Below are 18,158 nucleotides of genomic sequence, written 5' to 3'. Positions count from 1 at the left end.
GGAGAGGAAAAGGGCCGAGTTAGCTTTTGCGAACACTTACCATTACACTTGGGCCTTGGCCGTTCCTTCAAAGGCTGTGGAGCTCTGTTCAGGTGACAGAAAGGACTCACTCCCAAGGTCCCTTGGACTCTCTCGGGGACGTTGATCTTTCAAAATCTCAAGGATGACAGAAGAGGAGGACGAGGAGGACGAGGAGGACGAGGAGGACGACGAGCAGAACCTAGCTCTCGAGGAACAGAGGGAGACCTCTCAGTTCTTCCTCTCCGAAAATGATGTAGGAGAACGGGACAGGAAGGTAAAATTTTAGTGCTGTGATCGAGCCAATTATAGGTAATATAGAAATGATTAGTCCACTAAGGAGAATCATAGAAGAAAATGTTGTTCCTGCGTGAGTGCTGTGCACATCAGATTTTAGTACTGGTCTTTGCGGCTCCCAACACCTCGCGGCCTATTCTGATTCCTTTCTTCTCTTTTGCTTCTCTTATTGCCAAAGCTAGCATTTTATGAGGGACGGTGCTTAAAAATTACCCAAGCATATTTCTTTTCACTGAAAACCTATATTACAAAAATAAAGAAAAAAATTTAAGGAAAAATTAATTTTAATTTTAATTTTAAAAAGCGATTGATCTTTCCCCAAGCATCCAGATCCCCGCTCCCCATCCTGCCAAAGTCCCTGTCCCTATGACCAGCTCAATCACCCCTCCTCCTAGGATCATCCGTAGGAGGTAGGTAGGTAGGTAGGTAGGTAGGTAGGTAGGTAGGTAGGTAGGTAGGTAGGCAGGCAGGCAGGCAGGCGGGCGGGCGGGCAGAGAAAAAGACTGACTTCTCAAATGATGAAGCCCACTCACTTCGCCAGAGAAGAAGGGGGGGGGGGGAAGATAGCAGGGAAATGGATCAGAAAGTGAGAATAGACAAATGTAACACTCCTCACCCCCCCCCACCCCGCCTCCATCGAATATCATATCCTAATGGAATACAGGATCTCCACGCATTTTCAGCATGTTCAATGACAGAGGAATGAAGACAGTCACCTACCTAAATTCGCGCCTGGCCAAAAACCATAGGAGAGCAAGTTTTCCTCTCGGAATCCCTAGCTTTCCTCGGGGCCTCCCGTCCCAGTGAGGGCACTGGGAGATCTCTGTGCGGCGGGGCAGTTTAGGGGCCGCTGAGTACAAATCACGAGGGTTCCTGCTAACATCTAGTCAATCACTGAATAACTAAGCCACTCACTGGGATGGATGAAGGAAGGGAACCCAACACTGCCACCTCTCAAATTGCATTTCAAAAATGAAGACAAACAAAACTCCCTTTTACTTCAACAGGGCTGTGCCCTTGGGACCTGGGAAGTTCTGGGTAACCTGGGGCCGGGAACCACATCTCCCAAGAGATCTCACAGGAGAGAAAGAGCACAGCAGGCAGCTCTGAAAACCTCCTGCTGCCCTTCTTGCCACCCTCCTACCCCCCCCCCCACACACACACACCCTTTCTTTCTTTCTTTATTATTCATTCATTCATTCATTTAGAGAGAGGGAACATCAGAGACAACAGTGACCCGATTTTCACTGCCACCTCACTGGAAGGCAGAGGGGCCCAGGGAAGGACCAGGCCAGACCCAAAAAACACCTGGAGTTTCTGTTAAAATCTCTCTGACATCAGCTCCAGCTGAGATGATGAGGCTGCCTGCCGGCCTGGCTCCCAGAGGATCCATCCAGCCAATCAACCTCCCTACTTCCCTCCTCTTCTTCCCACAGCAGTTGAAAGCCCAACCGAGGCAGTGGGCTGAGGCAGCTCTGGGACAAGGTGTTTGCAAGAGGAACAGAGAGAAAAGATTTGCAGAATCTCAGAGATGGAGATGGAGATGGAAGGAAGGCTGGCTGCTTTTGCTGTCTGTTCCCTCTGACGAGCTTCCAGAGCAGTAAAACTCTACATCCAGGGAGGGGGCCCTTAGGGAGAGAGGGGCAAAGCCAAAATGGGAATGGGACGGGAGGGAGAGCTTTTCAGTTGGAGGGTTCAAAGAGCCTGGCTGACACAGGATCAAAAGGAACAAATGGTACATTGGGTGAAATCCTTGCCTTGAACAATTTGGGTGGCTCCACGGGACAGCTAGATGGATGCTCTGAGATGCAAGGGAAGAACTTTCCAAGGTAAGGCTTGCTGTACTTTTTATTCCTTGGGGTGCGAGGGGAGACAGCTAGCTAAAAAGGCTCCTTGATTTCTCATTCTCTCCCCCCAAACTCTTTCTTTTCTGCCTGGCTCCCTACACTTGAAAGTCCCATGGCCCTGCTTCCTTTACCTTTCCTCTTCCTTTTCAGCTACATTCCCTGGCATTACTCTAGACGGACTTTTGAAAAATCAATTTGGTGGGTCTTGAGCAATGTTTTCTCTTTTTCAAACGGGCTATGGCAAAGTAGAATTATGCCCAAAGAGTTATCAAACTGCGCGTCCCCTTGGATCCGGCAGTGTTTCTAGGGGCTTATGTCCCAAAGAGATCTGAAAGGTGGGAAAGGGACCCCCGTGAGCAAAAAAAATGTCTGCCGCGACCCTTTTGGTGGTGGCAAGACGCGAGAATCACTTGGAGAATGAGGGAATAAGTGACAGTATGTGAATCTTATGGAATGTTATTGTTCTGTAAGAAACCATCAGCAGGATGACCGCAGAGAGGTCTGGACAGACTTCTATGAACTGACACTAAGACAAATAAATGAACAGAACTGGGGAGATCCTGGTGCAGGGCAACCACAGGCTTCAGACCAGTTCTGATGATTTTTGTGATGAAGACAGCCAGAGAGAGGACCCTGGGAACTGACTGTGCTTCACAACACAGCATTTCCACTCATTTGGTGACTGTTTGCTTCCATTTTACGTTCTTTCTCCTTATTTCCCCCCCCCCCCTTCCCAGTTTCATTTGATTTCTCCTGTGCAGCAAGATAATTGTATAAACAGTTAGGTCTCCAAAAACAGGTCAATTCTCTGAGAGCCTCCACAGCTGTGGATCATAGCATCTGAAGGAGTTGCAAGGCAGCCTTTGCTGACACAGGTGTTTCAGACTGGGAAAGAGAAGCATTGGAGGAAGAGGGAAGAGGAGAGAGCTCAGACAGTACAACAGCCTCTCAGAGGGGTCAGAACCACTACTGTCTCTCCCAAGAGGAGATACATTCTGAATTGGATCTCCAGCAACCACTGTCAGGTGGCTCCTCTGCATTCCAACAGCTCTCCCGTGGATTTTCACCGGTAGGCACATATTGGATTGAACATATATTTCTACCTTGTTTAACATGTATTACACTACTTGCCATCTAGGGGAGAGGGTGAGGGAAAGGGGGGGGGGGAGAATTGGCAAAAAAAAAAAAAAAAAAAAAGATGTTTCCAAGGTTGATTTGGAAGAATTGTCCCTGCAGGTGTTTTGAAAATAAAAAAACCTTTATCTAAAATGAAATAAATGGGTTTTAAAATTTTTGTTAGAGGCAGGGCAGGAAAAGCAGGGTTGTCTATAAGAGGCAAGACTTTGTTTCTTAAAAGTGGGCTTTGGGAATTCACTTAGGCTAAAGGAAAGTTTAGAAATCTCCCTTCTTCCCCAAAACCATAGACTCCCTTGCCTGTCTCTCTGCCTGCTGGGACTTTACAAAGCCAACCAACCAACCAAACAACAAACAAAATAAAAGGAAGAGAGATATGTATGTATGTATGTATGTATATATATATATATATATTTAAACAAGCATCACTGTGTAACTCCCATTTGTGTGTAAATGCATTGGTCCTTTCTTTTCCTTCCTGTTGCCCTAAAATTTTAGCACAGGTGATGGGAAAAGAAAGGAGGGGGAAAAACATTTACTTTTACCAACAATTAACCAGGTCCTGTGCTCAGCACTAAATAAATAAATAAAATAAAACAAGTATAGGTCGGGGGAGAGGGGGGGGGGCAGCTAATTAGTGCAGCAGATAGAGAAACAGCTCTGAAGTCAGGAAGACCTGAGTTCAAATGTGGCCTCAGTCACTTAACACTTCCAAGCTGTGTGACCCTGGGCAAGTCACTTAACCCCAATTGCCTCAGCAAAACCAAAAAAATAAATAATTAATTAATTAAATAAGAATAAAAATAAGTAAGTAAATAGGAGGTTAGCCCCTGCTAGCAGTGGAACACAGCTGGTCACTATGTGAGGACAGATGTAAAAATGGGCAATGCTGATTCTAGGACAGAATGAACATTTGGATATCGGAAACACCATTTAAGGACAACTTCAACTCAAGCTTTGGGAGGCTGTTTGCACTAGCTTTCCTCTCCTCTTTGCAGGCTTCTTGTCAGTCTCTCCAGGCCTTTCTGAAATCATCCTGTTGGTCATTTCTTCCAGAAGAATAATATTTGAGGAAAACATGTTCTCTTGATGTCTCTCTCCCCTAGCAGATCCACCTACCTCACACATGTTCCCGTCTCATGCCTGATTACACAAGGAGATACTCCAGAATAAAACCTTTTTCTTTTTGTTTTTCAAAATTATTCCAACAAACCCTGTGAGTCCTTTTCTCAAAATTGTTTTGGCAACTTAAAGATCATGGTTTCAAGACATTCAAAAAGGTCATACCTTGGAAACATTTGTTCTGAGAGCTTCAGTTTCTCCTTTTAAGTTGATGATGATTATTGTGGTGAATATTTCATTTACACCTATATATATATATTGATGAGGTGGGAAATGTGGTATACTAACCCACACTTTTTTTAAAATTTCCTTTATTTTTTTTAAATAGTTTTTATTTCCCAGATAGATGAGTGGGTAATTTCACAACACTGACAATTTGATGCCTCCTTCCCACCCCCCCACATATATGGCAGGTTGACCCCCTACATGTTAAATAGGTTAAAGTATAAATTAAATGCAATCTATGCATACATGTCCAAACAGTTGTTCTGCTGTACAAAAGGAATCTGCCTTGGAAACAGTATAAAATTAACTGTGAAGGAAGTCAAAAATGCAGGGGAACAAAAATAGAGGCTCATCCCCCCTCCCCTAAATAGTTCTCTTTTTTTTTTATTTCTACCATCCATTCAATTCTGCAAAACCTGAAGAGGTGTAATCTGTCTCCTCCTGGTGGCAAGAACTAACCTTTGCCTTACTGCCTGAGGGTCCCTGAGTTTAAGGGCTGTGAGGAGGGGGACGGAGAAAGCGGGGAGTGTATTTCCCAGGAAGAGATTGTGAAGGGAGGGGTCCTAGTACAGGTGCTCAAAATGAGAAATGTAGCAAAAGTTTTCAATTTTCCTCAGTTTGTGGATTCTGATATTAGAATGTGGGGAGAGCCTACACTCAGTATAGAGTTATATTACTATATCTTAGTGTAGTATTATATGTCTAGTAGATATATTCCACAGTACTACAATATTATATTAAGCACATAAGTATATATATATATATCAAATGATGGCTCCTTGCCAGTCGGGCCTTTGGCTGAAGGTTTAATTACCCTAGAAGTAGAACTTTGGTATTAGGTGTAGCCCAGGGACTACAGATTAAGTGGGCTGCTTACTGCACAGTGAAATTCTTAGGGAGAAAGAAAGGGTTGAAGGAATGTGTGACCAAAGGAGAATCGGAGATCCTGATTGATCACAACATGCCCTTCTCAGCCAGGTCAGAAATGTGAAGTTTAAGCTGGGCTTGATCCTTGATTTGGGGAAAAGTCTTCCTGTTTAGGTGTGGTTAGCAGAGGAACTGATAAATAATTCATCCCTGAGGCAGGCTCTGGTCCCAACCTCTGGGAAACGGATCCAGTCAGAAATCCAAATTACAGCATACCACTGAGACCCACCTTCTCTAGGGTTTTGTCTGTGGCCTATTTCCCTACACAAATCTGTCTTTTGGAAAAAAAAAAAAAAAAAAAAAGAGAGAGAGAGAGAGAGAGAGAATGGCTATTGTACAATTCTTCCCATCGCCAAACCCCGACTTAACCTTTTCACTGGACAACCTCTGCAGAGGGTTGGACTAAAGAGCTAAACTGAACTTTATCAGAAGCTTCTCCCAGCCCGCCTCAAAGATAATTTTTATCAATATCTCGGCCAACCCACGCATTTCTATTATTATTTTTTAAAATACTTTTTACTTACCAGATAGATGCCTGGGTAATTTCACAACACTGACAAATTTTCCCCTCCTTCCCCCTCCCCTCCCCCAAATCTCAGGTTGACCCATTCATGTTAAGTAGGTTAAAGTATAAATTAAATGCAATATATGTATACATGTCCAAACAGTTGTTTTGTTATGTATTATACTTTTTATATTATATAGTGTTGTTGTAGAAGTAAATGATGATCTCCTGGTCCTGCTCTTTTTATTCAGCAACAGTACATGTAAGTGTCTCCAGGCCTTTCTGAAATCATCCTGTTGGTTATTTCTTACAGAAGAATAATATTTAAGGAAAAGATGTTCTATTGGTATCTCTCTCCCCACCACAGATCCACCTACCTCACACATATTCATTCCTGTCTCATGACTGATTATGCAAGGAGATACTCCATAATAAACCTTTTTGTTTGTTTGTTTTGCAGAATTATTCCAACAAATCAAGTGAGTCCTTTTCTCAAAACTGTTTTGGGCCCTTAATGATTATAGTTTCAAGACATTCAAGAAGGTCATGCCTTGAAAACATTTGTTCTGAAAGCTTCAGTTTCGCCTTTTAAGTTGATGATGACTATTATGATGAACATTTCATTTGCTTGCACGCACACACACGCACACACAGATGTATAATTTTTTTTGATGAGATGGGAAATGGAGTGTGCTAACCCACACATTTTTTTAAATTTATTTTGTTTTTTATTTAATTTATTTTATTTTTTAAAAATAGTTTTTATTTACCAGATAGATGAGTGGGTAATTTCACAACATTGACAAGTTTTCCCCTCCTTCCCACCCCAGGCCTCCCAGATGGCATGTTGACCAATAGTTGTTTTGCTCTACAAGACCAATTTAGGGTTAGGGTTATTATATATTATGTATATTAGATTATATAGTACTGTTGTAGAAATATATGATGATCTCCTGGTCCTGCTCTTTTTATTCAGCAACAATACATGTAAGTGTCTCCAGGCCTTTCTGAAATCATCCTGTTGGTCATTTTTTACAGAACACTAATGGAATATATATGAGTTATATATATATATATATATATATATATATATATATATATATAGAGAGAGAGAGAGAGAGAGAGAGAGAGAGAGAGAGAGAGAGAGAGAGAGAGAGAGAGAGAGAGAGAGAGAGAGAGAGAGAGAGAGAGAGAGAGAGAGAGAGAGAGAGAGAGAGAGAGACATATATATAACCTGCAATTTACTAAGTCCTGTGCTCAGGACTAAATAAATAAATGCAATAAAAAAAGCATAGGTCTGAGGTGGGAGGGTGAGGGGGTGGGGGAGCTAGTTAATGCACCAGAAAGAGAACTGGCCCTGAAATCAGGAGGACCTGAGTTCAAATGTGGCCTCAGACACCTAACACTTGCTACCTGTGTGACCCTGGGCAAGTTACTGAACCCCAACTGCCTCAGCAAAACAAAACACACCACACCCAAAAAAATGAAAAAAAAAAAAAAATGAGGGGTTAGCCCCTGCTAGCAGGGGAACACACCTGGTCACTATGTGAGGACAGATGTAAAAACATGGGCAATGCTGATTCTAGGCCAGAATGAACTTTTGGATATCTGGAACATCATTTAAGGACAACTTCAACTCAAGCTTTGGGAGGCTGTTTGCACTAGCTTTCCTCTCCTCTTTGCAGGCTTCTTGTCAGTCTCTCCAGGCCTTTCTGAAATCATCCTGTTGGTCATTTCTTCCAGAAGAATAATATTTGAGGAAAACATGTTCTCTTGATGTCTCTCTCCCCTAGCAGATCCACCTACCTCACACATGTTCCAGTCTCATGCCTGATTACACAAGGAGATACTCCATAATAAAACCTTTTTCTTTTTGTTTTTCAAAATTATTCCAACAAATCCTGAGAGTCCTTTGCTCAGAACTTATTTGGGGCCTTAATGATTATGGTTTCAAGACATTCAAAAAGGCTATGACCTTGGAAACCTGTTCTGAGAGCTTCAGTTTCTCCTTTTAAGTTGATCATGACTATTATGGTGAACATTTCATTTACACCTATTTATATATATAATTTTTTTTTGATGAGGTGGGAAATGTTGTGTGCTGACCCACAGATTTTTTTGAAATTTGTTTTATTTTAATTATTTTATTTTTTAAAAATAGTTTTTATTTATCAGATAGATGAGTGGGTAATTTCACAACATTGACCATTTTTCCCCTCCTTCTCCCCCCCCCCCAAATGGCAGGTTGACCCATACATGTTAAATATGTTAAGGTATAAATTAAAAATATATGTATATATATACATATACACATGTCCAAAGTTATTTTGCTGTACAAGAGGAATCTGAATTTGAAACAGTGTACAATTAACCTCTGAAGGAAATAAAAAATGCAGGGGAACAGAAATAGAGGCTCATCTCCCCCCCAAAAAAAACAGTTCTCCTATCTTATTTCTACCACCCATTCAATTCTGCAAAGCCTGAAGAGGTGTATTCTGTCTCCTCCTTGTGGGAAGAACTAACCTTTGCCTTCCAGCCTGAGTATACCTGAGTTTAAGGTCTGTGAGGAGGAGGAGGCAGGAAGTGGGGAGTGTATTTTCCGGGGAGAAATTGTGAAGGAAGGGGTCCTAGTACAAGTGCTCAAAATGAGAAATGTGGTAAAAATGTTCAATTTTCCGTAGTTTGTGGATTCTGGTTTTAGACATGTGAACTGGGGGGGTTGGGGGAGAGACCTACACTCAGTAATAGTGTCATATTATTATGTCATAGTATAGTATTATATGTCTAGTAGATATATTCCACAGTACTGCAATATTATATTAAGCACATAAGTATAGATTAAATGATTGCTCCTTTCCTGTCAGGCCTTGTGTTAAAGGGCTAATTACCCTGAAATTAGAACTTTGCTATCTGGTGTAGTCTAAGGACTAGAGATTAAGTTGGCTGCTTACTCCACAATGAAATTCTTAGGGGGGAAAAAAAGGGGTTGACTTGTTTCCCTATCCTTCCCTTCGGCCCCCCCTCCCACCAGGCCAAGATGTTCCCCCTAAAAAAAATAAAAAACCCACAGGGATTCAGAAGGGAAGCTCCCTCTGGTTCTAGGTGTTGACCAAGACCTGAGGGATGCAGGCAGAGCTTTGTTGTGATTGTGATTGCTTCTGTGGGATTTGTTTGCTGTACTTTTGGGGTCTTGCTTGCTACAGTTGCTGCTGAGGAAGAGAGGGGGGAGACAGAACAAAGTAACACATTGGGAAACTATATATCTAAAAGCCAACTTGGAAAATGCTCATTGCTGAGCTCAGAAAAAATAAGGATTAGGGGTTGGGGATTTGCCTATGTTTGTCAGGGAGAGAGATGAATAGATAAATAACTGGCTAATTTGGAATTGATAAATAAATGAATGAATGAATGTTGAAGCCTCCCTTTCTGGGTACTTTGAAAAATAAAATACTTTAAAAAGAAAAGTATGGGGGAACATACACGTTACACGGGGGTTGGGGTGGGGGATCTGGTGTCAGGAAAGGTTGGATCCTAGGGTAAACATAGAAGGGAGGGCGGGAGAAAATTTCGGAGCACTGTTTTCCAAAAATTAATGTGGAAAACTGTTTCATTGGAAAAATGAAATTTGCTTAGTGCCTCTCCCCCCCCCTCCAAAAAAAAAAAAAAAAAAAAAAAAAAGGACGGCTGGGCTGGGGTAGAGAATTATTTCTGTGTTTAAAACAAAAACAAAAAGGGGGGCCGCTAGGTGGCGAAGTAGTTAGGGCACCAGCCCTGAATTGAGGAGGACTGGAGTTCAAATCTGTTCTCAGACACTGAACACTTCCTAGCTGTGTGACCTTGGACAAGTCACTTAACCCCATGTCTGGGGGGGGGGAAAGGTTGGCGTGGTGGTGGGGGTGGTGGGGGTGGGGGTGCTAAGTAAATGTACAAGGTTCTATTTATTTATTTTTTTCCTGGATGGGGGGGTAGATAATTATTTCTGAGCCTGACTGTGTGTGTGTGGGGGGGGGGGGGGGGGATAGGCTGAATGGGAAGAAAATTTTATTAGGGTCCTTGGGTGCTCACGAGCTATAGCTGTGGCGCCGAACGGGAGTGGGGAGGGACAAGCACTCTCCAACTTAGTCTCTGGAGGCGAAAATTCGGACTGAGTTTCTGGGGGAGAAAATTAAGGGACCATTAAGGGAAACTGAGGCAGGGCGACTTAGGGAAATTGAGGCACGACGTTTGAGGGGATGGAGGCAGAACAGTTCAGGAAACAGAGGCAGGACGACTTAGGGAAACTGAGGCACGACCATTAAGGGAAACTGAGGCAGGACGATTTAGGGAGTAAACTGAGGCAGGAAAATTTAGGGAAAAAAACTGAGGCAGGACAATGAGGGAATTTTGACACAAAACCTGCGGCGGGAGTTGGGGGGAGGAGGGGGGAGGGAGGGAAACCCAGGCACCCGATAACTAACTGCACTGCCAGGAGGGGGGGAGACCCAGACCCGGACAGTGGCTGGCAAGTGACAACAGTGACCCGATTTTCAGTTTGGAAATTCAAAAGTTTCCCCTCCTTTCCAAATAATGCGTCCTTTTCTGCTTTTCTCTTACTTTACTGTCAAGATCCCGGAGGTATGGGTTCACTAGTAAGGCCTAATGAAGCTAAATGAGTTCAGCTTGGGAAGGCTTTTGCCTAAGCACTGGAGTTTCTGGAGAGGAAGATAAGTCTGGTAACGATATCATGCCATATTTGTGAGGACCAGCATATATGTGTGTGTGTGTGTGTGTGTGTGTGTGTGTGTGTGTGTGTGTGTGTTTGTCAGCAGGAGACACCTGCCACTTGGCTAGAAGGCAGAGGGGCCCAGGGAGGGACCTGACCTAACCTCAAAACACCTGGAGTTTCTGTTAAAATCTCTCTGACATCAGTTCCAGCTGAGATGATGAGGCTGCCTGACTGGCTCCCAGAGGATCCATCCAGCCACTCAACCTCCCTACTCCCCTCCTCTCCTTCCCAACCGAGGAGGTGGGCTGAGGCAGCTCTGGGACACGGTGTTTGCAGGAGGAACAGAGAGAAAAGGTTTGCAGAGTCTCAGAGATGGAAGGAAGGCTGGCTGCTTTTGCTGTCTGTTCCCTTGGACGAGCTTCCAGGGCAGTAAAACTCTTCATCGAGGGGGCCCTTAAGGAGAGAGGGGATGGGAGGGAGAGCTTTTCAGCTGGAGGGTTCAAAGAGCCTGGCTGACACAGGATCAAAAGGAACAAATGGTACATTGGGTGAAATCCTTGCCTTGAACAATTTGGGTGGCTCCACGGGACAGCTAGATGGATGCTCTGAGATGCAAGGGAAGAACTTTCCAAGGTAAGGCTTGCTGTACTTTTTATTCCTTGGGGTGCGAGGGGAGACAGCTAGCTAAAAAGGCTCCTTGATTTCTCATTCTCTCCCCCCAAACCCTTTCTTTTCTGCCTGGCTCCCTACACTTGAAAGTCCCATGGCCCTGCTTCCTTTACCTTTCCTCTTCCTTTTCAGCTACATTCCCTGGCATTACTCTAGACGGACTTTTGAAAAATCAATTTGGTGGGTCTTGAGCAATGTTTTCTCTTTTTCAAACGGGCTTTGGCAAAGTAGAATTATGCCCAAAGAGTTATCAAACTGCGCGTCCCCTTGGATCCGGCAGTGTTTCTAGGGGCTTATGTCCCAAAGAGATCTGAAAGGTGGGAAAGGGACCCCCGTGAGCAAAAAAAATGTCTGCCGCAACCCTTTTGGTAGTGGCAAGACGCGAGAATCACTTGGAGAATGAGGGAATAAGTGACAGTATGTGAATCTTATGGAATGTTATTGTTCTGTAAGAAATCATCAGCAGGATGACCGCAGAGAGGTCTGGACAGACTTCTATGAACTGACACTAAGACAAATAAATGAACAGAACTGGGGAGATCCTGGTGCAGGGCAACCACAGGGTTGGGTGACCATGGATTCTGATGGGCTTGGCTCTCTTCAGTCAGGGAGGCTTCAGACCAGTTCTGATGATCTTGTGATGAAGCCAAAGAGAGGACCCTGGGAATTGACTGTGCTTCACAACACAGCATTTCCACTCATTTGGTGACTGTTTGCTTCCATTTTACGTTCTTTCTCCTTATTTCCCCACCCCTTCCCAGTTTCATTTGATTTCTCCTGTGCAGCAAGATAATTGTATAAACAGTTAGGTCTCCAAACACAGGTCAATTCTCTGAGAGCCTCCACAGCTGTGGATCATAGCACCTGAAGGAGTTGCAAGGCAGCCTTTGCTGACATAGGTGTTTCAGACTGGGAAAGAGAAGCATTGGAGGCAGAGGGACAGAAGAGAGCTCAGACAGTAAACAGCCTCTCAGAGGGGTCAGAACCCCTACTGCCTCTCCCAAGAGGAGATACATTCTGAATTGGATCTCCAGCAACCACTGTCAGGTGGCTCCTCTGCATTCCAACAGCTCTCCCGTGGATTTTCACCGGTAGGCACATATTGGATTGAACATATATTTCTACCTTGTTTAACATGTATTACACTACTTGCCATCTAGGGGAGAGGGTGAGGGAAAGGGGGGGGGAAGAATTGGCAAAAAATAAAAAAAAAGATGTTTCTAAGGTTGATTTGGAAGAATTGTCCCTGCAGATGTTTTGAAAATAAAAAAGCCTTAATCTAAAATGAAATAATTGGGCTTTAAAAATTTTGTTAGAGGCAGGGCAGGAAAAGCAGGGTTGTCTATAACAGTCAAGACTTTGTCTCCTGCAAGTGGGCTTTGGGAATTCACTTAGGCTAAAGGAGAGTTTAGAAATCTCCCTTCTTTCCCAAAGCCATAGACTCCCCTGCCTGCCTCTCTCCCTATTAAGACCTTACAAAACTAACCAACAAAACAACAAACTAAATAAAAGGAACAGAGATATGTGTATGTGTGTGTGTGTATGTATGTATGTATGTATGTATGTATATATTTTAAACAAGCATCACTGTGTAGCTCCCATTTGATGTAGTGCATTTGTCCTTCATTTCCCTTCATGTTGCCCTAAAATTTTAGCACAGATGATGGGAAAAGAAAGGAGGGGAATAAACATTTACTTTTACCTACAATTAACCAGGTCCTGTGCTCAGTACTAAATAAATAAATAAAATAAAATAGAGCATAGGTGGGGGGGGGGGGGGAGAGGCAGCTAATTAGTGCAGCAGATAGAGAACCAGCTCTGAAGTCAGAATGACTTTAGTTCAAATGTGGCCTCAGACAATTAACACTTCCTAGCTGTGTGACCCTGGGCAAGTCACTTAATCCTAATTGCCTCAGCAAAACCAAATATATATATATAAAATAATAAAAATAAATAAATAAATTAGGGGTTAGTCCCCTGTGTCCCAAGGGAACACAGAGGGTCACTATGTGAGGACAGATGGAAACATGGGCAATGCTGATTCTAGGCCAGAATGAACTTTTGGATATCTGGAACACCATTTAAGGACAACTTAAACTTGAGCTTTGAGAAGCTGTTTGCACTAGCTTTCCTCTCCTCTTTGCAGGCTACTTGTCAGTCTCTCCAGGCCTTTCTGAAATCATCCTGTTGGTCATTTCTTATAGAAGAATAATATTTGAGGAAAACATGTTCTCTTGATGTCTCTCTCCCCACCACAGATCCACCTGCCTCACACATATTTCTGTCTCATGCCTGATTCACATGGAGATACTCTATAATAAAACCTTTTTTTTTTTTCCAGAAAATATTCTAACAAATCCTGTGAGTCCTTTGCTCAGAACTGATTTGGGCCCTTAATGATTATGGTTTTCAAGACATTCAAAAAGGTCATGCCTTGGAAAACGTGTTCTGAGAGCTTCAGTCTCCCCCTTTTTAAGTTGATGATGACTATTATGGTGAACATTTAATTTATTCCTATATATATATATATATATATATATATATTTATTTATTTTTATTTTTATTTTTTTGATAAGGTGGGTAATGTGCTGTGCTAATCAACCCATTTTTAAATTTTGTTTTATTTTAATTATTTTATTTTTTAAAAAATAGTTTCTATTTATGAGAGAGATGAATGGGTAATTTCACAACATTGACAAATTTTTCCCCTCCTTCCCCCCCCCCCCATGGCAGGTTAACTCCTACATGTTAAATAGGTTTAAAGTATAAATTAAATATAATATCTGTATACATGTCCAAACAGTTGTTCTGCTGTACAAGAGGAATCTGACTCGGAAACAGTGTAAAATTAACCTGTGAAGGAAATCAAATCAAAAATGCAGGCGGACAAAAATAGAGGCTCATCTCCCCCTCCCACCCCCATCCCCTTCTCCTTTCTTTTTTTTTTTACCACCAATTCAATTTGGCAAAGCCTGAAGAGGTGTAATCTGTCTCCCCCTTGTGGCAAGAACTAACTTTTGCCTTCCTGCCTGAGATCCCTGAGTTGGAGGCCTGTGAAGAGGGGAGCCAGGAAGTGGGGAGTGTATTTTCCAGGGGTCCTAGTATAGTATAGGTACTCAAAATGAGAAATGTAGGAAAAGTTTTCAATTTTCCTCAGTTTGTGGATTCTGGTGTTAAATATATATGAACTGTAGGGAAGGCCTACATTCAGTATAATGTTATATTACTATGTCATAGTATAGTATTATATGTCTAGTACATATATTCCACAGTAATACAATATTATATTAAGCACATAACTATATATATCAAATGACGGCTCCTTCCCAATCAGGCCTTTTGCTGAAGGCTTAATTACCCTAGAAGAAGAACTTTGCTATTAGATGTAGCCCAGGGACTAGAGATTAAGTGGGCTGCTTACTACACAGTGAAATTCTTAGGGGGGAAAAAAAAGGGTTGAAGGAATATGTGACCAAAGGAGAACTAGAACTAGAGATCATGATTGATCACAAAATGATATATTGATCACAGTGATCTATCTATCTATCTATCTGTACATAGATAGATAGATAGATACATATTGATAAATTGATAAATATCTATAACATATATTAATAAATAAATATATATTTATAAAAAGATATATATGATTATGAAATATATAAAATGATATATATTGATGATAATATATGTATATATATTCTTTTTTTTTTGATGAGGTGGGAAATGGGGTATGCTAACGCACACATATTTTTAAAAATTTTATTTTTTATTTTATTTTCTTTTTAATGGTTTTTATTTACTAGACAGAGGAGTGGGTAATTTCACATTGATAATTTTTACCCTCCTTGCCCCCCACACCCCCAGATAGCAGGTTGACCCATACATGTTAAATATGTTAAAGTATAAATTAAATACAATCTATGCATACATGTCCAAACAGTTGTTCTGCTGTACAAGAGGAATCTGACTTGGAAAGAGTGTAAAATTAACCTGTGAAGGAAATCAAAAATGCAGGGGAACAAAAATAGAGGCTCATCTCCCCCCCCAAAATAGTTCTCTTTTATTTCTACCACCCATTCCATTCTGCAAAGCCTGAAGAGGTGTAATCTGTCTCCTCCTTGCGGCAAGAACTAACCTTTTCCTTACTGCCTGAGGGTCCCTGAGTTTAAGGGCTGTGAGGAGGGGGAGGGAGGAAGTGGGGAGCAAGTAGAGAGCGTATTTTCCAGGAAGAAGAGATTGTGGATTGAGGGGTCCTACTGTAGTCGCTCAAAATGAGAAATGTAGCAAAACTTTTCAATTTTCCTTAGTTTGTGGATTCTGGTGTTAGATATATGAACTGTGGGGACACCCTACACTCAGTATAATGTTATATTACTATGTCATAGTAGAGTATTTTATGTGTAGTAGATATATTCCACAGTACTACAATATTATATTAAGCACATAAATATATATATATATATATATATATATATATCAAAGGATTGCTTCTTGCCAGTCAGGCATTTTGCTTGAAGGGCTAATTACCCTAGAATTAGAATTTTGATATTAGGAGTAGCCCAAGGACTAAGAGATTAAGTTCGCTGCCTTCTGCACAGTGAAATTCCTGGGGAGGGGGGGGGGGGGAAGGATTGAAGGAATGTGTAACCAAAAGAGAACTAGAACTAGAGATCATGATTGATCACAAAATGATATATTGATCACAGGGATCTATCTATCTATCTATCTATCTATCTATCTATCTATATATTTATAGATATTATATGTATAATTATATAATATATAAACTGATATATATTGTTAAATATATGAAAATATTTATGATATATATTGAAAAAATAAATATATATTGATAAAATTATATATATTATATATAATTATATATTATGTAAAATGTTATATGTTGATCATAAATATATATATATATATGATGAGGTGGGAAATGTGGTGTACTAACCCGCGCATTTTCTTATTTTAATTATTTCATTTATTTTATTTTTTAAAATAGTTTTTATTTACCAGATAGAGGAGTGGGTAATTTCACAACATTGACAATTTTTACCCTCCTCACCCCCCCCCTCCATGGCAGGTTGACCCCTACATGTTAAATAGGTTAAAGTGTAAATTAAATACAATGTATACATGTCCAAATAGTTGTTTTGCTGGACAAGACAAAGTTAGGGTTAGGGGGTATAATATATTATACTATTTATATTATATGGTATTGTTGTAGAAGTATATGATGATGATCTCCTGGTCCTGCTCTTTAAATGCAGCAACAGTTCATGTAAGTATCTCCAGGCCTTTCTGAAATCATCCTGTTGGCTATTTCTTACAGAACAATAATGGAATATATATGTGTTTATATGTTTGTAGACATATATATAAACTACAATTTACCAGGTCCTGTGCTCAGTACTAAACAAATAAATACAATAAAGAAAGCATAGGTGGGGTGGGGGGTAGCTAGTTAGTGCAGCAGATAGAGAACCAGCCCTGAAGTCAGGAGGACCTGAGTTCAAATGTGGCCTCAGACACCTAACACTTCCTAGCTGTGTGACCCTGGGCAAGTTACTTAACCCCAATTGCCTCAGCAAAACCAAAAAAAATAAAAATAAAAATAAAAATCAGAGGTTAGCCCCTGCTAGCAGGGGAACACAGCTGATCACTATGTGAAGACAGATGTAAAAACATGGGCAATGCTGATTCTAGGCCAGAATGAACTTTTGGATATCTAGAACACCATTTAAGGACAACTTAGATGCAAGCTTTGGGAGGCTGTTTGCACTAGATTTCCTCTCCTCTTTGCAGGCTACTTGTCAGTCTCTCCAGGCCTTTCTGAAATCATCCTCTTGGTCATTTCTTACAGAAGAATAATATTTAAGGAAAAGATGTTCTCTTGGTGTCTCTCTCCCCTCAGCAGATCCACCTGCCTCACACATATTCCTTTCTCATGCCTGATTACACAAGGAGATACTCCATAATAAAACCATTTTTTTCCCCGAACTATTCCAACAAACCCTGTGAGTCCTTTTCTCAGAATTGAATTGAGCACTTAAGGAATATGTTTTCAGGACATTCAAAAAGGTCATGCCTTGGAAACATTTGTTCTGAGGGCTTCAGTTTCTCCTTTTAAGTTAATGATGACTATTATGGTGAATATTTTCATTTACACCCATATATATATATATATATATATATACACACACACACACACACACATATATATATATATATACATATATATATATATATATTTTTTTGATGAGGTGGGAAATGTAGTATGTTAACCCACACATTTTAAAATTTGTTTTATTTTAATTATTTTATTAATTTTATTTTGTTAAAATAGTTTTTATTTACCAGAGACATGAGGGAGTACTTTCACAATATTGACAAGTTTTCCCCTACTTCCCACCCCCTCCACCAGATGGCAGGTTAATGCCTACATCTTAAATATGTTAAAGTATAAATTAAATACAATATATGTATACATGCCCAAAGAGTTGTTTTGCTCTAGGATTAGGATTATTATATATTATGTATATTATATTATATTATATAGTATTGTTGTAGAAGTAAATGATGATCTCCTGGTCCTGCTCTTTCTATTCAGCAACAGTACATATAAGTATCTCCAGGCCTTTCTGAAATCATTCTATTGGTTATTTAGTACAGAAAAATATTGGAATATATATGTGTATGC

General features: G+C 40.9%; 2 long non-coding RNA genes across 3 annotated transcripts in view; both read left to right on the top strand.

Annotated features, from left to right (window-relative positions):
• The first annotated feature begins 298 nt into the window (after positions 1-298).
• LOC141545099 (uncharacterized) overlaps positions 299-18,158 on the top strand; it is a 27,479-nt gene continuing 9,619 nt past the window's right edge. Inside the window, exons 1-3 of one of the 2 annotated variants that reach the window (XR_012482882.1) lie at positions 299-2,840; positions 2,962-3,231; positions 6,536-6,554. This is a non-coding gene — a long non-coding RNA (uncharacterized LOC141545099). Of the gene's footprint in view, positions 3,232-6,535; positions 6,555-18,158 lie in introns of both variants that reach the window. The other variant, XR_012482881.1, reaches the window with a different exon arrangement.
• LOC141545100 (uncharacterized) overlaps positions 10,576-18,158 on the top strand; it is a 14,368-nt gene continuing 6,785 nt past the window's right edge. Inside the window, exon 1 of the long non-coding RNA XR_012482883.1 lies at positions 10,576-12,540. This is a non-coding gene — a long non-coding RNA (uncharacterized LOC141545100). The remainder of the gene's footprint in view (positions 12,541-18,158) is intronic.

This window comes from Sminthopsis crassicaudata, chromosome 5, assembly GCF_048593235.1.
Source record: "Sminthopsis crassicaudata isolate SCR6 chromosome 5, ASM4859323v1, whole genome shotgun sequence".
NCBI lineage: Eukaryota > Metazoa > Chordata > Mammalia > Dasyuromorphia > Dasyuridae > Sminthopsis > Sminthopsis crassicaudata.
Note: the sequence above shows the minus strand (reverse complement) of the source record. Positions and strands in the feature narration are given on the sequence as shown.